A 22,095-nucleotide genomic window follows, 5' to 3' on the forward strand; every position below is an offset into this window, starting at 1 on the left:
CGGACTACAACTTGGATGTCTTTAAGTCTAATGTTAACAAATTCCTTATGAACCGCCCCCCTAATTAAACACTTCATAAAATCTCCTCACTAACGTGATGTACTTGCAATAACCCTTATCCCTGAGTGGCTTCCGGGCCTTGATAAGTGGTGATCACTGTAAAAAAAAAAAAAAAAAAACTGTTTATCTGTTAACATTAGAAATTTTAACCTTTACAGTTGAAAATCTGCACAACACCTCAACCCTAACTTTCGCTCTCCATATTTGAAGATTACATTGGCTGAAATGCTGTGAACAGTCAAGTTAAGAATAATAGTGCGAATTTATTTTTGCTGTCAGAAAGGTTTTGTGTTATAATAACATTTTTAAACAAGAAAAATACTTAAGAAAAGAAAGTGGGTGGTTTATAAGTGTACAAGAAATATAATTGAAGATGAACAATTTTTAGAAAAAGAGATGAAATATTGCAACAATTTCTATGCTACAATTGAAAAAGTCATTTAACGATGTTAAAATTAAATTCAAAACAATAGTTTGAGTTATTATAAAGAGCAAAACAAAATATCTGTTTCGATAAAGTGCACATTTTTTCTGTAATGTCTTTTTGTATTTCTCTAATGAAAATTAAAATATATTCAAGACAGGAAAGTCAATAGAACAATTAATGAAATAATGAAACAATCACATACAATCAATCATACAATCAGAAGCATATAGAATTGCTTGGAAATGAAAATTAAAAGATGAAAAACAAAAATCGTTTTAAAAATGTGTTATATCTATGAGAGTGTGGCGTAGAAAAGAGAGATGAATGGAACTGACATACAATCATCTCTTCAAAACAGATTGCAGAAAAATGTTACTTCATACGTACAAGGAATGGTTGATTTTGATTTCAATCTGAAATTCACCTTTAGTCTTTTCAATTTAATTTGGATCACCACATTTGCTATTTGTATATATTTGTTAAATTATTTCTTAGCATAATAAACTAGTAATTGTCTATCAACATGTAGATTATATATATACACACACATCAAATCTTTTGCCAAGATTGCTGGAAAAATGGTTGGATCTCTCTACCGTTCTAGAAGGTATCTCACTGCCAATGCAATCCTCTATCTGTATAAGAGCCAGGTACGTCCTAAAATGGAGTACTGTTGCAACATCTGGGCAGGAGCTGCTCGGCATGCCCTATCCTGCCTTGATAGAGTTCAAAACCTAGTAAGTGATGCTCTTTTCTCTACAACCTCTTTCCCACAGAGACATTGCAAGCCTGTCTCTTCTCTATCATTATTTTCATGGCAAATGCTCAACTGAATTCCAATCTACAGTCCCCGCTTGCCAAACTTTCACAAAAAAAAAACACTCAACTAGCTACAGCCACTATATTTCCTCCATTCTTTATCTATGTCTAAATCTAAATGCAGATTCCATGAACAAAGCTTCTTTCCCAGAATTGTCTGTCTGTGGAACACTGTTCCACTGGCCTGCTTCCCAGTTAAATGCTGTCCAGTTGAATGCAACATAATAGCCCTCAAATCAGTTGTAAACAATTTCTTGTTGAGCCATCCCCATAAATAATTAAATTCTACCCGATTTACACCATTAAAGATTACTAAACTACCACCTTACATTCATTAACCCTTATCCTCGAGTGGTCTTCAAGCCTTGATAGGTGGTAACTTCCGAGTAAAACAAAAACATAAAAAAAACTTGGCTGTTGTCACAAATGACGTCAGTATAGATACACATATGGAATCAATTTTAAGAAGTTTCACAAGGCAGTAGAACCTTTACTTTTTTAATAAAAAGCAGAAACTTTAAATTTTCCAATCTCGCAAAATACTTTTCAGCAAGTCATAGTACAAACAGCAATTCAAATTCTTTACTTGCCGGTACTAAAAAGCTGAGAAAAAAAAAATTAGTTTTGAAGGAAATGACACACTATTGCTTGGGTGGGAAGGAGCTTAACACATAACATTTGATGTTCATACATGATCTAATGTAGATATTATTCCAACCAAAGCACTATTAACTAGCAAGTTGATTAAACTCAACAGATAAATTTTGCAGCACACCTATTACAAAAAATATTTTCTACTCATAAAGCCATTTTGCTATAATAAAAAAGCAAAGAAGATTATATAAGGATAATTTTTATTCACATAAATCAACATGTCCTGTAGTCAATATCTGGTATAGAGTAATAATGGTAAGTGTCAGCAGGACAGTTGTGCCTGGTGTTTCTTAACTACTGCCGCAATATATGGGCAAATGCAAGAGAGACACACTCTTAACTCTTCTTCAATATTTTTAAGACTTTCATGCTTTTTTATGGTAAGAAAATCGATACGTACGAAGTTGAGAATTACAGATTTTTATAGCTTTTTTTTTTTTTTTTACTAGAGTTGGAATTGAACAATGTCATCATGATTAAGAAATTAAATGTCTTTATTAAACAAATTAATAAGTTAAATGTAGCTATAATTTCTTTGTGGCACACCGGTAATCATTCTGTGGCACATTAGTGTGCCATGGCACAATGGTTTGGAACCACTAGATTAAGCTACAGCAGATACGATCAAGGATCTCCAGCATTGCCTGGGCAGCAGATTTGCTACTGTAGACACATGTGACCACATGAATTTGTCCATCGAAACAACGAAAACCATTTGATCATCGTAAGGGTGATGAATGACATGTTCTACAAGTTTGTTTAAAATGAAATTAGTTTGAAGAACCAACCTCAATCTCTTTCCAACCAGCCTGATCCAGCAACAGGACATATTTGAAACAGGTGGGATGCAGGAGCTCCGGAAGAGTCGACATTGCTCTACATACAGTGCCCAGTATTCTCAAATGGTCACCCATCTGGTACTTGCGAGGCTCAATGTTGCTTAGCCGATGTGTCAACATTATGCCGTATGTGACCACAATATATGAGTAAATATCAACTTGTACATTTGTCATGGTTAATTTTTAATTTGTTTAAATTTGAGGGGCATCTTTAGAAATGTGTTTAAAAGTTAGCAATTACTTCTACCATTGACACAAGACAGCTGGCACCGACCATAATTTTATTTGAAATGGAACTTTTAAGAATGTTTCGGAAACTCAAATTTCTTCATTTCATTAAGAAAACACACATTTCTCATCTGAAATCGAATAAAGTTATATTAACAAAGGCATTTGGCATTGGAATGAAAGTGATCTTTTTAGATATTAAATGATGAATTCAACTCAACTAGCTACAACCACTATATACGATTTCCCCCACTCTCTATCTGTGCCTTAATGTAAACACAAATTCCATGAACAAGGCTTCTTTCCTAGGACTGCCTGTCTGTGGAATACTGTTCTACTGGCCTGCTTCTCAGTTGAATGCAACATGGTAGCCTTCAAATCTTGTTGAGACGTCTCCATAAATTATCAAATTCTACCCAATTTACCTTACATTCATTAACTCTTATCCTCAAGTGGGCTTTGATAACTGGTGACTCTCAAGTAAATTTAAAAAAAAAGTCACAAACAGCAAACATTGAAAAGCTTGTTTGCTGTATGAACCTTGAATTCTTTGAAATTAATCTTAATGTCTTAGAACTCGATGGTGTACGTTAAAACCTCTTATAAGACGGCATAAAGCAGTCTTCTACTATTCAACGAGTAACACAAGAATAAAAGATAATCTAAATATGTTTTTCAATTTTATTTCTGATTTTAATTCTAAAGTGAAAAACCTTCCATTACATTCAAACTTGTTAAACTATCAAATCCCTTGTACCCTCTCAATGTCACTACTCCCAACAAACTCGACAAGCAGCTAAATCCCACCCCCACACAGTAGAGATCCCTAGATATAAGAAGGCATTCTACTTTAATAGTTTCAGGTTCCTGTTTTCCCAACTGTACTGACATGCAGAAGTTCAAGTGGAATGTGAATAGACATCTTGCTGCTTGACTCCCTACATAGTATCCCTGCAACTACTGTCCTCGGTAGCAGCCCCCTATATCAAAGTGGCACTCTGCCTGGTTTGGAGTGAAAATTGAATAAAAAAATCACATAAGGAAACAAGAAATAATGTGAAAAAGCTGGAATCATATTCACTTCTTAATCTCAATAGATTAAGTCCACAAATGCTTCTCGAAAATAAAGTTTCTGTTGCTTGACTCAAAGTGTGCTGATCAACATTGAAAATCAGTGCATCATGATGGACAGAAAAAAATGAAAGGATCTTTTGTAAGTTTCAAGATTAGGAGTTCAAACAACAATTAAAAGGTACTAGGAAACAAAGTCTTTCAAAAACAGAAAAGGACAAGGCCATAAAATGTCTACAACATTAATGATCTTCCAAATCATATCCTTACATCATTTGTAGACATTTATGCTGACGACACTACCATTTATGGTACCACATCTAAGACAGTAAACGACCAAGTTCTCTCCAATTCTCTCTCCTCTGATCTTGAGCACGTAGTACAATGGGGAAAGGAGTGGCTGGTTACTTTTAATGCATCTAAAACCAAGCTTCTCTCTTTACATCATCAACATTCTAATCCACATTTGTCATCAATTGAAATGAATGGCTCTCGTCTTCAGGAGGCCTCAAGTTTTGACAAGCTTCTGGGCTTGACCATTACTCCTGATCTTAAATGGAACACGTATATCAAATCTGTTGCCAAGGCCGCTGGAAAAATGGTGGGATCTTTCTATCGATCCAGTAGATATCTCACTGCTGATGCTATTCTCTACCTATATAAGAGCCAGGTACGTCCAAGGATGGAATACTGTTGCCACATCTGGGCAGGAGCTGCTAGAAAGGACTTGTCCTGCCTTGTTAGAGTTCAAAATAGACTTCGTAGCCTCGTAGGAGATGCCCTTTTCTCCTCCTTGCAACCTCTATCTCACAGAAGAGATGTTGCGAGTTTGTCTCTGATGTATCGTTATTTTCATGGAAAGTGTTCAACTGAGCTTCAATCTATGGTCCCCCCTCGCCAAACTTTCACAAGAAACACTCGTCTAGCTGTAAACACTATCAATAATTTCCCCCACTCTTTATCTGTGCCTAAACCTAAACGTAGATTCCATGAACAAAGCTTATAATTATCTTAGAACTGCACGCCTGTGGAATTGTCTTCCGTTTTCCTGCTTTCCGGCTGACTACAATATGGTTGTGTTCAAGTCTAAAGTAAATAAGTTCTTGATGAGCCGTTCCATATAAGTTATTAAATTTACCAAATTTTCATTACTAATGATTACTATATTGACCAATTTCTACTGTACACTCTTTAACCCTTATCCTTGAGTGGCCTCTGGGCCTTGATAATGTGGTGATGCCTTTGTAAAAAAAAAAAAAAAAAAAAAAAAAAAACACCAGGGAAGACAGATCTTTGAAAAAAGTATCCATCACAGATAAAAATAGCGAAATGTTAGATGCCAACAAAAACATTCAGAGGTCTGGATGAAATTAACTTTAAAATTTATCTAATGAAAGTAACTTTAAAGTTGAAATTTTATGTGAATACACATCCATAACATTTATTCAAAAATTCTAACAAATTCTATTTTGGCACCCCTGGAGCAGTTTATGTTTGCCGTAGGGAAGGAGAGGCATTTTATCTTGAGTGTGTGGTTCTAACTGTCAAATTTGGAGGAGGAAGCATAATGATTTGGGGCTACATGGCTTTTTCAGGCACTGGACTGCTGTATACATGTGGAGGCAGAATGAACTCTAAAATTCATACTAATGTGCTGGACCAGGTTTACTAAACCACTTTGACTAAAATATTTAATAACATTCCTAGTGATGTAATCTTCCAACGAGACAATGTCTCATGCCATACATCAAAAGTTTCAATTGGTTGGTTTGAGACAAAAGGGATTACAGTGATGAAGTGACCCCCTCAATCCCCAGACCTAAATCCCATTTAAACTTTATGGTCCTATCTCGGGGAAAATAGTGAGACTGCACAAATATTCATTTAAAAAAAAAAAAAAAAAAGGCTAAACTTCATGAAGAGTGTCAGAAAATAGATGCTACCACTTGTCACAATTTAGCCAATAATATGCAAAAACAAATAAAAGCTATTATAAAGGCAAAAGGACGGCATACCAAATATTGATTGTTATTAGAATAGATTTATTAATGTTTACTTAACTTTTCTTAACCTTTAAAGATATAAGTTTGAATCATAATTTCGATTTTTCATTGGTGCTCCATAATTTTGGCCAAGGCTGTACCTTAGTTCTGAAACAGTGGATTTATCTACCGAGAGAAATCTCTGTTAACTAGTATTGATTTTATTGCTTGTCTAATGGACATATGGTTAACTGGAAGTTAAATTTGTACAGATAACTAATCTCTTGCATTGTGAACATTTATTTTCATTATTAAAATATGTCTCTTTAATATCAGTCAGTGACAGAGATGACATAACGGATTTGTAATTAAACAATCGATATTTTTTTTAAACAAAATTAAAAAAAACAATAAAATGCATTTTTTTTTTTTTTTTTTTTTTTTTTAAGTGGGGATGGACAAAAAATTCCAGTCAGAAATTACTTTTCCACATTGTTTTGCAAATTATTGAGGTGGTGAGCTTGGTTTAGTACTCACCTCACCAAAGTCAAACGTTTTGTTGAAATATTCTACAATGGAGTGGGAAATGAAAAAAAAGCTTTAATCATAAAATTGAATTATTTAATAGATTTTAAATATCAAATAAAATTGTAGATTTTTATAAAAAAAAAACTTGCTTGATTAAAAGTAGACATTATTCATAGGATTGTTATCCATGCATTATTTGTGGACAATTGAAGAATGGATTGAGGCAGAAATTGCTTTCTTCATGGGCAGCCAAATATTAAATGCAAAGCGAAGACGTATTAAATCTTACAAAATGGATAACTTTAAAAGAATTCTTTTAACATTTTAGAACAATTGATGGAGTAGTTGTATTTTGAAAATGTTTACAGAGAGAAAATAGATTTTCATGTTTCGATGATGACACACCATTTTGAATTTTAAAAAAAATGACAAAATTTCTTAGAAATAGAAATGTTCTTCACTTTTGATAAGATTTTTATTCGTTAGAAAAAAAAATGCATTTTTTTCTGTTCAAGTTATGATACTTGATTCAGTTTTTGATAACATTAATCACATTTGTTTTTTTTTTCTTTCCAGGTGACCCTTAAAAGTGAATTGGTGAATCACAAAATAAAAATGACAATACAGCAGCGAACCTGCAATCTGTCTCCTGGTGGATTGAGACCAAATCCAAATACGTTCAGGTGCGGTGAAGTGACAGAACAAATCATGAAAAAAAAAAAATTTTGTTCAATGGAACACAAAACATCACGCAGACAGAAAGTGTCTTAAGTATGTGGCAGAAAATTGAAGCTGGATGACTGCACATCTGCGGAAATTTGTACAGCGTTTGTTGCACCAGTGAGGAGTAATGAGTTTACTATGCAAGGATTTGAGCAAGTGTGTCCACACACAAAAATGATGTGTGGTATGGCCACGTCTTTGTGTACTTTACTCATTTTTTTCTCAAGAATGATTACAACCAACACTCATTCTGTTAAAAAAAAAAAAAAAGAAAGAAAAAGAGTGATATCGCATTTAGGTGGCTTGCAACAAGATTGGACCAAACTGTTTTTGTAAAAGTTCTCAATGAAATATTCTCTAATCAGGGAATTAAAACGGATTTACTCCAATTCCTTGGATACTACAGTTATCGGATGTAACTCTTTTGGGTGTCGTCTCTAGAGGGTATACATAAAAGACCATGAGGATGCTCCAAAAACTGTTTACCAAGGTGGAGTCGTCGATGATACTGAGCCCATTGTAAGAAAACTTTATTCCTTTTTTTCAATGATTTTTAACAATTTACAACAAAAAAAAGAAAGAGTGGTGAATAAAACAAAACAAAAAATGGTCAACAAAAAAACTATTCCCACATACAAGAAAAGTTACTTTTTTTATCTAATTTTTTTGTTGTTTAAAAAATATTTTTTAAAACTCTTTAGACTACACTTTTTCTGGAGACATTAATCCGCAATGATCAGAATGGCATTGGATGTCACTGAAAGTGAAACCTCGTGATCGTGGAACAACTCAAATCTAAAATTAAGCAAAAATACAGCTAACAACTGTTACCAATCGGTAACAAAATTTAATTTTTAACCAATCAGTATATTTTTGTTTAGTTTTAGAGTTATTCTATGGCCTTCAAGTTTCGTTTCACGTAACATCTAGTACCATTTTGAACAGAACTTGGACGCCACTGATAAAATAGCAATTTTAAAACAAAAACATTAGGCACGTAGAAAAAGAAAATTTTCTTGCATGTGGTAACAGTAATTTATTGACTTTCTCTTTTCTTTTCCTTTTTTTTTTTTTTTTTTTTTTACTTTGGAGTCACCATTTATCAAGGCCCAAAAGTCAATGATAAGGGTTAATGAATGTAAGGTGATAGTTTAGTAATCGTTAATGGTGTAAATTGGGTAGAATTTAATTATTTATGGAGACGCCTCAACAAGAATTTGCATTGCATTGGATTTGTTATATCTCCCCTCTTTTGGAAATAGAGTATCAAATAATCCTTATACACTGTGAAATTTACTTTATGTATGAAAAGTTGTATTCAACTGGGAAGCAGGACAGTGGAACAGTTTCCACAGACATCCATGTCTATTTTCGCAATACTGAATGTTTAAAACATTATCTCCAAAGTTTTTGCATCCGAAAACTTCATTTATACACCATTTTTAAATACCAATTTATTTATACACCATTTTTAAGTACCAATTTATTTATATACCATTTTTTAAGTACCAATTTATTTATACACTATTTATAAGTACCAATTTATTTATACACTATTTATAAGTACCAATTTATTTATATACCATTTTTTAAGTACCAATTTATTTATATACCATTTTTTAAGTACCAATTTATTTATACACTATTTATAAGTACCAATTTATTTATACACTATTTATAAGTACTTAGACGTACCATATGTACATTTTTACTTTAGATATCAAATAAAGTAAGTTTAACATCATTTTAGACATTGACATTATTTTCTGAAACAAAAATTTTTTTTAATCATCTAAAATAATTTGTCGTATGTCATGATATTTATAAGATTCAATGTGAGAAATTCTCCCCACTTTTCAAAGATAACCAAAAGTTTTGCTTAAAGGAAAATTATGTAGAGACTGACACCCCATAGACTTTGATGCCAGCTATACCCCCCCCACACACACACCATCATTTTCTTGATCAACTTTTAAATGTTATGAATTGATAAAGGAACAATTTGAACTTGTTGAATGAAAAGAAAAAGTTGAAAAACGGTTTTAGAGCACATTTAGAATGAACAATACTTACATATTATATAGGAGATTTCCAAGAAGGTTGTTTTCCGTTTAGCGTTTGTGGTAATGTTGTGAAATTATCGTTCTGAATAGTCAGCATGCGTTCAACTTTATCGCTGATAGTATTTTATGCATAATTGATTCAACATTGTTTTGATATGTCACATGCTTGAAGAAAAGCAGAATTTATTTTATGGAAAATGAAAAGAAGTCACAATGCAAAACGCTATTTTAACTTTACGAAAAATTAATTAAAGCAATACTTAATTTAAAAATCGCATTTTATATCTAAATTTTAGTTTTAATTTGAAGTAAAATTAAATGTTAAAAATGTTTGAAAAAAAAAATTAATTCTTGAAAACATGAAATGGGACTAATCTTAAAGTTTTGTGTTTTATTCACTCTGCCACCACAATGTAAACTAGAAAATTTTAAGCTGTTTTGGGGTGATGCTTAAATCATGCCAAAACCAATTTATGTGACTGTAATAGGAATTAATTTAATAAAATCTTGATGGAATTTGTAAAAAAAACATTTTTTTTTTTCTTAATTAAAATCACAATTATATTACTTGACTTGCATTTTTAAATTTTACTTTTTGTTTAAATGTTTCAAAATAACTTTTCAATTTAAACACCATTTGTTTTATTCAGTTTATATTTTTATTCTGAATTTTTGAGATGAGGATTATTTGGGTTATTTGAATTCTTTGGACTACTGTTCTCAGCTTTAGTGTTATTTTCATAATGTTTTGATCAATGTAACCTCCGACCTTCTTCAGGTGTATCTTGTTGAACTCTGGAAGGACGTGTGGCACAGTGAATAGAGTACTATATCGCTTCCATTTAGCTGTTTCGCTTTTCCACTGGTCAACTCGTAGCCAAATTGAATATTGAAATGCTCATATCTTTGGTTGTATGGGATGAAACTACATGAAAAATTTGCAGGCTTTTTGAAGATTATAATACTATTCTATATTTAAAATTTTATGACAATTGGTAAAAAATGACCTATATTTTGAAACCAATAAAATATTCCCAAATTTGCCTACATTTTTATGTATAGTGTCCTGGCAAGCCAGCTTTAGTTTTGCTGCCTTAGGATGAATTTTGCTTAGGGTTTTTTTTGTTTGTTTTTTTGCTTGGTTGTCTCCCCTGTAGTCTTGCCAGGTCACTAATATATATATATATATATATATATAAAAGCACGAGGGAGTGATAGTCTCTGCCCGATCTAGTCTTAACAGAATGAAAATGTGTGAAGATACGTACAAATTTTGTATTTTTTTAAACATATCTGATAAGATGTAATTACGAAAATTTTTAAATAATATAAAATTTTAAATTGTCTAGTTTATGTGGAAACAATTGTAATATCCGAAAGAATACAAGTATGAAGTTATTCCTTGTTGTTTTTGGTTTTTGCCAGTGTATATATATATATATATATATATATATATATATATATATATATATATATATAATTATACAGACTTTCCGATGCCAAAAACGATTCTTGTAATTGTTTATTATTTGGTTTGTTTTTATCTAAATCTTAATTTTCCATTACTGCTTCTAAAGATAAAATGCTTAACGTGTATTGATTTTAAACTACAAACAAAATTAGAATCTATAGATCACCCACACGTGTATTTTTACATTAGCGAAAATATATACCTTATATCATGTTTTAGATGTTCAACTTTTATGAACAACAATGATGCTAAGGTTCGTTGATTTGAAAGTCTTGAAAAATCAAAACAAATAGAACATAATTAGATGGAGAATATAAAGAAAAGATATCCATATTCAAACATATTTTTCGCATAAATACTTTGAATACAGCAATGATTTTTTTTTTTTTTGCGTTTAGCTTCTCCTTGATATTTTATGCATTTTACAAAAAAAAAACTCTCAAAGTTTTAACTTTTGGCGCTTACGTTGTTCTTCTACCGAACACGTCATATACACATAAATCATTGCTATTTCATGTAAATACATTAATATTATAAGGTCATTTAATGTATTGTACATGTATATTTTCAGTATTTCAACAGTGCTCAATACATAAGCAGAGAGTATGAAAGTATACTATAGATATATTCAATATATTTGATACCCAATCTACTTGTAAAAGCATAAAATTCAACTAATAAATGGAAATTTAAAGTGCAGTTAAGAAATTAAAACAAAAAATCAATGAATAATTTTTAAGAATCATTTAAAAAGATAATTTGAATCCCGTTAGATTCATTGGTTTGATGATTAACACATGAAGTAGATGACTTATCACCCGTCACTGAAATTGATTCCTGTTACCATGCAACAAGAATATGCAAACAATTGTCCGGTGGGTTGGGTGAAGAAATAAGCTACTATAAAAACTATGATTGCCTCTTAATTCATTACTCAAAAATGATAAATACCTTGTCTTGAGTTAAAATCCAGAACATTTTTATTTTTTGTTTTTATATACAAGAAGAGGTTCAATACTTATTATTGTGACTTGCAAATATTATAGGATGGAATTATTACCCTCACCCTTCCTTACTAGCTTAATGAATCACATTTTTGGTCAAATCAAAGTATTTTTATGGCGTTAAAAATCTAATCATTTCTATGGGAATTAATGTTGGAAATTTTGAAACAAAATAAATTACAACTGAATTGGGATTGCATTTCCATATTGTTGGAATATTTTGTCAAATTTGACTTGGGTCAATGTTGATACATTGTACAGTTTTTCTTTTCTTCTTTTTTATTTATTTCATTTTTTTTTTTTTTTTTTTTCATTTCATCCTCTTACTTTCCTTCTATTTTGCTATTGCTACTGCTTCCATCCTCCTCCTCCTCCTCCTCCTCCACCACCAAGTGATGTAGATGGCTGCTGCTTTTATTACTTGTCTTATGCTGCTATTACTACTTACATTTACCCTCCTCACTATTTAAAACAGTCAATGTGCAACCAACCAAGATTATCAGACATGTTTTTATTTTTTTATTACCGTTTTATCCGTTTGGCTACATATGTTTCAATAAAACATGGTTCAACATTTGAAACATATGTAGCCAAACAGATAAAATGGTAATACAAAAAATAAAACACATATTTGCTCTGCAATAGTATTGAGCACTCTCTTCAGGTTTTTACTAATTACCAGTTTTTACCAAATATATATATATTTATGAGAGAGAGAGAGAATGTTAAAATGTTGTATGCTAGAATAGTAATTTCAAGGTTATGAGAGTTTTTTGAAGCATAAAAACGTTTTTTTTATATTTGATATTTTATTTTCTATATTTCAAGCAGTCCTCCCCTCTTGATCACAAAAATGTAACGAAATAAAAATGAAAGATGTTGGGGAAAAAAAATAAAAGTAGTAAAATCAATTCACTACATTTTTATGATCAAGAGTAGAGGACGCTTAAAATATAAAAAATAAAATATTAAATATAAAAAAATGTTTTTATGCTTCAAAAAACCTTCATAACCTTGATGTATGTGTACATATATATATATATATATATATATATATATATATATATATATATATATATAGTTTTTAAAATATAATTATCCACTGACACGTGTTTCGTCGTCTATGACTGATTGAAGTGGTTGAATCTAGAGAGATTCGAAATTGGGACCCCATGGTAAGAAGCGCAAACCTCTCCCACTAGGCTATATTGCAATTTATGTAGATGTTATTTATTTGTTTTGCTATACATTTTGAAAGAATCCAATTATTTATACGAAAATGCATTTTTACCTAAATGCGAGTTGGGAATAATTTTCCCTTTTACCAATTTTTACTTCAGCCTTGATTGGTCTCTTTCAAACTTGAAATTAAAAAACAATTCATTATCAAAGAAAACAATGCAGAATTAATTCCTTTCTCATAAGAAAATAGAAAGGAATTAATTCCACGTTTTTTTTGTTATTGAGAAGTTTATCTCTATATATAAAATTCACTGTGTGTGTGTGTGTCTGTGAGTTCAGTCTCTATAAACTCCCCCAACGGCTGGGCCAATTTTTAAAAATTTTGCATAGATGTACATTGTGTGTCTGGGAGGGTTCTTAGATAGGTTTTGTATCAGTATTGAAAATCAAAAGAATCCAATTAAAGAAGGGACTGACTGATTTCAACTAAAATTAACATCCTAACATCACAGGTGCATTTGAGACATTTAAAATCACTGTATTAAGTTAAGTTTATTTATAAGTTTATTCCTTAAAAAATATGTGTACATAAAAGCACACTTTAGTTTGGTTATTTTACAGCATATTAACCCTATTTTTTTTTTCTTTTTATTACATTTTCACCTCAAACAAGACACATTGCCACTTTGATGTAGGGAGCTACTATCAGGGACATAAGCTACAGGGGTACTATGTAGGGAGTTGGGCAGCAAAATTTCGGTTCACGTTACACGTGAACTTCTGCATGTCAGTACAGTTGGAGAAGCAGGAACTCAGAAGGGAATTCCAAAGTCTAGTGGTTCTGAGGAAGAAACTACTGGAGTAGAAGGCTCTCTTACATCTAGGAATCTCAACTGTAAAGGGGTGGGATTTTGCTGCTTATTGGGTTTGTCAGGGGTATTTACATCGAGGGAGTACAAGTTCTTGCAGTTCGTTGGAGCATTCACCGTTAAAGTTATTGAGTTATTTAATGCTGAATCCAGTCATACTTATAAAAGTTTTTATATCTTCAGATATTTTTTCATAATGTTTGGCTTGGTTGTTTAGTGAAGGAAAATTGTTCCTGCTTTTGCCTTTTCAAAACAGTTTTGCAAACGGAAAGGAAAAAACATCAATGTTTGGTGCATTTTAGGTCAGGAAACCGATATCTTCAGACAGTTTAATTTGGTACCATCAGAACACATTTTAGATTTTATACAATTTCCTTCTCAACGTTTCATACAACATCTGATCAATTTTAAAATAATTTATTTCTGAAAAAAATTATTTAAAAAAAAGCAAAAAAATAATTTCCAAAATATTCTAACAGAACAACTCGAGCTCATAACATTTTATTTATGAATTTATGACTTGAAACTAATTTGAAAACTTAAAACTTTTCCTAAGTGTTGTCTTAAGGAGAATTGCTTCCCAACACCCTGGAAAATCTCATCAGTATGTCCTGCATTTAAGAATTCAAGTGATCGGTCATCTCCCTCTCAGCAATAAGTCTCCTATGCATCATGAGTAAGTTGCTGGAATCTGTGTTGAATAGAGAAGTAGTCAACCATCTCAGCAAAAATAACCTTCTTAGTAACATGTACTTACGATTATATCTCATAGGATTAGTGAATCTCTCGATGGAGGCTATCTTTCTAGGGCAGTTGCTCTTGACATATCAAAGGCCTTTGATAGGGTATGGCATAAAGATCTACTTCACAAGATCTCCAGCTAGGGTATAGCTGGAAATGTCTTCTCAATTATTAAATCATTTCTCTCTGATAGGTTCATAAGAGTAGTGGTTGAGGGGCAGAAATCAGAAGCTCACAGTATTAATGCTGGACCCAACTCTCTTCCTGATCTACATCAATGATCTCCTAAATCACAACCTTAGATCATTCATAGACATTTATGCTGACAACATTATAATCTATAACAACACTTCAAAAGTCGTAAATGACCAAGTTCTCTCTGATTTTTCTCCTCTGATCTTGAGCACGTGGCAGGATGGGGAAAGAGGTGGCTGGTTACTTTTAATGCATCTAAAACCAAGCTTCTATCTTTACATCATCAACGCTCTGATCCTCATCTGGCATCAGTTGAAATGAATGGCTTTCTTCTTGGGGAGGCTCCATGTTTTGACAAGGTTTTTGAGTCTGACCTTTACTCCTGATCTGAAATGGAACATGTACATCAAATCTGTTGCCAAGGCCACTGGGAAAATGATGGGATCCTTCTATCGATCCAGTAGATATCTCACTGCTGATGCAATTTTCTACCTATATAAGAGCCAGGTACATCCAAGGATGGAGTACTGTTGCCACATCTGGGCAAGAGCTGCTAGAAAGATTTTATCCTGCCTTGACAGAGTTCAAAATAGACTTTGCAGCCTAGTAGGGAATGCCCTTTTCTCTTCCCTGCAATTCCTTTCTCACAAAAGAGATTTTGCGAGCCTTATCTTTATTTTCATGGCAAGTGCTCGTCTGAGCTCCAATCTATGCCCCCCCCCTCACCAAGCTTTCACAAAAAACACTCGTCTAGCAGAAAACACTATCACTAATTTCCCCCACTCTTTATCTGTACCTAAACGTAGATTCCATGAACAAAGCTTATTTCTTAGAACTGCACGCCTGTGGAACTGTCTTCTGTTTGCCTGCTTTCCAGCTGACTACAATATGATTGCCTTCAAGTCCAACGTAGACAAGTTCCTGATGAGCCATTCCCTTTAAGTAATCCAATTTACCAAATTTCCACTACTAACGATTACTACGATATTGTCCCATTGACTACTATACACTCTTTAACCCTCCGGGCCTTGATAAGTTGTGACTTCTATGTCAAAAAAAAAAAAAAAAAAATACACCTGGACAACACAGAGTCGGAAATTCTAGTTAATATAAATAGAATGTCATTGAAATGTTAAAGAAATATTTTGCTCTTTTCAATTTTTTTTAAATTGAAATTTGTTGTGAAACAACTACTTCACCAATTAATCACTTCAGATTTCATTTTTTTTACTTGTGACAACAACCTTTTTTCTTTTTTTTTTCTTGGGAGTCACTGCTTATCAAGGCCTGAAAGCCACACAAGAATAAGGGTTACTGAATGTAAGGTAATAGCGTAGTAATCATTAATGGTGTAAATTGGGTAGAATTTGATTATTTATGGGGACGGCTCAACAAGACTTGTTTATATTGGATTTGAAGGCTACTATGTTGTATTTAACTAGGAAGCAGGTCAGTGGAATAGTGTTCCACAGACGGGCAATTCTGGGAAAGAAGCTGAACAAAGCTTCTTTCCCAGAATTGCCCGTCTGTGGAACACTATTCATATGTATGTTCAAATTTAGGCACAAATTGAGAGTGGGGAAAATCGTTTATGGTGGTTGTAGTTTGTTGTAGCAAGTGTTGTTGTGAAAGTTTGACAAAGGAGGGACGATAGATTGGAGTTCAGATGAGCACTTGTCATGAAAATAATGATAGAGCAGAGACAGGCTTGCAACGTCTCTCCTGTGAGAAAAAGATTACGGGGAAGAGAAAAAGGCATCACCTACTAGGTTTTGAAGCCGGGTTTGAACTTTATCAAAGCTGGATAGGGCACACTGAGCACCTTCTGCCCTGATGTGACAACAGCACTCCATTTTAGGGTGTACCTGGCTCTTATATAGATAGAGGATTGCATTGGCAGTAAGATACCTAAAACTTTCAAGCAAAACTTTATTAATGTAGTTTCCTTCTGGGGTGATATACTAATTGCAATGTTTTTTTTAACAATTCAATACATTTTTTTTTTGTCAAACGATTTTGTATTCACATTAAAATGTGCCTACATTTTTTATATGACTTCTTCATTAGAAGTGAAATCTCTTTGCTTGAAGCATTCTTTTGAGGTCTGCCAACAGACATTGAGAATAGAATGGATGTCGTTTTGACACTATTGTAGCATTAAAAGCCAATAAAATTGTTTATCAAAATGTCACAGATAATGTGCTTAAACACAGCAGATCTCTTATTTGTAGACCAATTTTTAAAACAATTATATGGATGCAAAGAGAATAAAATCATCATTCTAATTACACTAATTTTATGTACCTTTTACACATTAAAGTCTTTTATATGACAAATAAAAAAAAACATGAGAAAGGGAAACTTTTTTATATATATTTTATACTTTCTATTCTAATTAAAATCTGCAGGGTTACATTTGATTGGATATTTTGGAGATTGCACATGTTATTTAAACCTAGATCAATAATTATAGTGCTATGTGATGTGGGTTTTTAGTATCACTAGAACCAAAGATATGATTGATGAAAATTAACAAGAATATTTGGAAATTGATAATTAAGTTTCATATAGATGATAGTTTCAGAATTATTTTTATGTATATGAAAATAGTTGATCATTTTTAATGGTGCAGAAATTTCCTTAAAACTTTACATTTGGTTGAATTTGCAGCTGAATAGCAAACATTAATTTCACTAAGCTGCATAGCAAATTTGCATTTGTTTCTCAAAATAGAAAACACATTTTTTTGTGTTTTCATTGTATTAGACTACTCTGTGTGTGACAACTTAAAAAAATAAATAATTTTTGTTCAAGATTTCCAAAGTTTACTGTAAAAAAATAATGAAGTTAATTATTTTTTTTTTAACACAATCCTTCTAGACTAAGACAATTTTAATTTTTGTCCTTGCAGACCTGTGGCGCATTGGGTAGAGTATTTGGAAAACTTCAGTTATAAAAGTGATATTATTCTGAAGGTGTGAGCAACCGAAAATACAATTGCGAATTACCTCTAGGAATTCTATCCAATCAGGGCTGACGGAACAAGAGCAAGCTACGTAATTAAATAAAGGGTTCTGTTCGAAATTCTGTGCAGATTCTCGAGTTTGACAGAAAAATTCCTGAGTTTGACAAGATACACCTGAAGATAGTCGGGGGTTACATCAACTGAAACATGAAAATTACACTCAAAATAATAACAGCACCAATATCACACCATTTATTTCTTTAGATCGAATAAACTCAAACCAAGCATTATTGAAAAGCGCATAAAAAAAAACAAAGAAATAATATCTTTAGTTTTTTAAAAGCGGCCCATTAGAACTGGAGTTATGACCATTCAAAGTATCAACAAATGTGTCGTTCACTGGACATTTTGCCTTGTTAGTCCTATTCAAATGTATAAGCTTCTCACTGAAAATGGTAGGAAATTTGCACAGTTTACAAACTAACCCATCTTTAAAAACCTGTATCTTCAGATCTTTTTAAGATATTATGATGAAATTTTGAACATATTATCATAATACCACGAAGGTTCAATTGGCTTTATTTACGACCATCTCACTTGGTAACTTGTATACTAATTAGCATATTCCAGTTTCATTTTAACAACTTTAAGTAGAAACATCATAAAAATAGCTAAGAAAAATGGAAAAGTAAGGCTTTATCATCATCGGAAGTATTATTCTGATGAATATTATCATTTTCCATTATAACATCATGTAAAATCCAAAATGGCGACCAGGAAATCCAAAATGGCCACCATAACATGATTCAAAGAAATTATTAACAAAATATGGCTTGTAGTATATCAAATTAAAGGAAATTTTGTACAGATCAGAATTGTGTTTTCAAGTGCATTCAACAAATTAGCATAATTAAGTTTCATTTTAATGGCTTTAAGTAGAAGCATCATAAAAAAGCAGTTTAAAAATTGGGAGGTAAGACTATCATCATTCGAAATATTATTCTGATGGACATTATCATTTGTCATCATTACAGCATGAAAAATCCAAGATCCACGACGATTCAAAGAAATTATTAACAAAATATGGCTTGTAGCATATCAAATGAAAGGATATTTTGTACAGATTACAAGTATAATGTTTTCAAGTTCATTAAGATAATTAGGTGAGGAACCAGAGCTCAAAACAACAAGCTACTACAACAGGGTTGACTGGGAAGCCATTGGAGAATACATCCAAGATGTCCCATGGACTGATATCTTCTCTCTTCCTGCGGAACAGTGTGCCAATGAGACAACTGAATGGTGCAAAGCGGGCATTGAAGCACATGTTCCTACACGGAAGTATTATTGCAAGCCATACTTACTCCCATGCTTCACTGCAGATTGTGCAGCTGCCATTGCACAAAGACAGTATGCACTCCACCGGTTTGTACGTCATAAATCAAATACAAATAGGCAAAAATTTGTAGATGCTAGAAATCCTTGTAAAAGTGAAATCGCAACAGCCAAAAGCACTGAAATAATCAGGGAACACATTGAATCGCAAAATATAGGAACTCGTTATTTCTGGAAAATCTATAATAGTGTAGTGAATAAAGGGCAATCAGTAATTCCCTGACTGAGCAACAACCAGAAGGTTGCATGCACGGCAATGGAGAAGGTGGAACTGCTTGCTCAGCGATTCACTTCCAACTCCACCTTAGAGCCAACAAACAACTTCCTCCCAAATTTCCCTATGCAGACTGAAGCCACATTAGATGATGTAAAAATCACCCCTTCTCATGTCCGCGATATCATAAAAAACTTAGACATCTCCAAGGCATGTGGGCCTGATCTCATCCCTGCACTACTAATTAAGAAATGTTCAGCTGAGATATCCCCCATACTTTCCAAGCTCTACAATAAATGCTTTGCTGAATCTTGCTTCCCTAATAGCTGGAAGATGGCCTCTGTGGTACCAGTGTACAAGAATTCTGGTGAAAGAACAGACCCTCTCAATTATCACCCCATTAGTCTCCTCCCACTCTTCACTAAAATCTTTGAGACCTTAATTAATCAAGCACTAGTTCACCACCTTGCAAAACCAAATCTTCTCTCTGACAAACAGTATGGATTCAGGCAATGTCGTTTTACTGCAGATATTTTAACAGTCATCTCTGAATGCATTTATCATGTACTGGATAAGGCAGGCCAAGCCAGAGCTGTAGGCCTTAATATATCCAAGGCCTTTGACAAAGTCTTGCATAAAGGGCTGCTAATGAAAATTAAATCGTACGGTATAACTGGACGTATACTAAATATAATTAGATCCTTCTTAGACAATAGAAGCATACAAGTTGTCATTGATGGACGTACATCCAAGCAGCATAACATTAATGCGGGAGTACGTCGGGTCGATCCTTGGACCATTATTATTCCTGATATTCATAAACGACCTCCCTGATAATATTGTGTCCGAGATGGGTATATTTGCTAATGATACAATGCTCTATAATATGCATGAGGGAAGAACAGATGTACATAAATCTAAGACACTGGTAGAATCGTTAGAAAATGACTTCCAGACTATAGTGGAATGGGGCTGCAAATGGATGGTAACATTTAATGCTAGTAAAACTAAACTGCTCTCCTTTAACAATTACAAGACACCTCTCCAACCCCCTATATCCATGACAACACCCTACCTGAGAATTCTACCTTAAAACTCCTTGGCCTAACATTTGTGGGCAATATGAACTGGAACAAATACATAGAGGACATTGCAAAGGCTGCTGCAAAGAAAGTGGGCTCCCTCTATCGAGCTAGAAGACTACTCACGCCTGAGAGTATCCTGTACCTTTACAAGGCCACCATTCGCCCATTCATGGAGTATTGTTGCCACATCTGGGCTGGTGCATCTACCACTAGTCACTCCCTCTTATATACAATCCAAAAAAGAGTTGTCAATCTAATCAGTCCCACTTTATCAACTAAGCTCCAGCCCCTGTCCCATCGCCGCAATGTTGCATCACTGTGCCTGTTTTACAAATATTTTAATGGAATGTGTTCTGATGAACTTGTTTCACTTGTAACCCCCTGACAAACCGGTTTAGCAATAAGATCTCGCCCCTTCACTGTTGTTGTCCCTAAATGCTAGAAAGCTTTCTATTCTAATAGTTTCTTCCCTTGAACAGCTAGAGTTCGGAATTCCCTGCCTGCTTCCTTGGCTGTACTGATATGCAGAAGTTTAAATGTAACATAAACAAATATCTTGTTAATCTTTCCTAGACATAACCCCAAATAGTAGCCCCTTACGTCCAAGTGGCGATATGCTTTGTAAGAGGTGAACATGAGTAAAAAAAAAAGAAGAAAAAAAAAAAGGATGATTAAATTTTGTTTTAACGGCTTCAAGTTACCATGATAATTATCGAGTGAGTTTCTACCACTATTTTGTATAATTTTTTTATTTTTAAGTCATTGTTGAGACTTCAAGAGATATCGCGGCTATTTTTTTCTTGTTCTCATATGACGCTCGACACTACTTGTTTTTTACAGAATAAACATTTACAACATCAAAAATTTATCAAGGTAGGTAGAAGAGTAACTTGCCTTTGGTAACATTTATTTGTTATATATTTGTTTTTTGACCACTTTTTCATACCTCTGTGGATTGTAAAACAAACCCAATAAAAGTTATTCTTTTACTTAACTGGATAAGTGGTTTGTGTGTTTTAACTCCTTTAAAAGTGTGGCCATTGTCAGCCATTCTTTTTCAAAGAATTTTTTTTTTTTTTTAAATATTCTTTTTTCCATAATTAGAACTTGTTTTCTAAATAACAAAAATAAAATGAATACTTTATGTTCGTAAGTTAATGAACGTTTTGTTTACGGATTTTTTTGTGTGCGTCTCGGAACACAAAAATTCTCATGTTTTTATGTGGTTGTCACTATTTCTATCGATTCGTGCATAGAAAGTTTTTATTCAATTCTTTTCAAAATTTTGGACAAAAGAAATTAATATATTCACTATTAAATACAGTTTTTATCTTTACTTATTTTTGTACTACAAAGCGTCAACTTTGAAATATTCTAAGTTCTGACTGGAAAGACATACGTGTTGTGTTCAAATTCCAGTAGCAAAGACAATTCTTTTCCCTGATTAGCTAAAACAAGTAGAAACGTCGTCGACGGGTACAAGTTCCACTTTGAGTATTTATATGAATACACCCCGAACGCTTATTTGCAAAAAGTGATCTACCACCAGCCGGCATGCTATGCTGACAGGTGACATTGTT

General features: G+C 32.9%; 1 long non-coding RNA gene across 2 annotated transcripts in view; it reads left to right on the plus strand.

Moving 5' to 3' along the window:
• Positions 1–22,095, plus strand: part of LOC145245730 (uncharacterized) — a 126,177-nt gene that overhangs the window by 60,364 nt on the left and 43,718 nt on the right. For both annotated transcript variants that reach the window (XR_013863027.1, XR_013863026.1), the window contains one exon: positions 7,185–7,850. This is a non-coding gene — a long non-coding RNA (uncharacterized LOC145245730). The remainder of the gene's footprint in view (positions 1–7,184; positions 7,851–22,095) is intronic.

Source organism: Euprymna scolopes, chromosome 23 (assembly GCF_053919585.1).
Source record: "Euprymna scolopes isolate OS-2025 chromosome 23, ASM5391958v1, whole genome shotgun sequence".
Lineage (NCBI taxonomy): Eukaryota > Metazoa > Mollusca > Cephalopoda > Sepiida > Sepiolidae > Euprymna > Euprymna scolopes.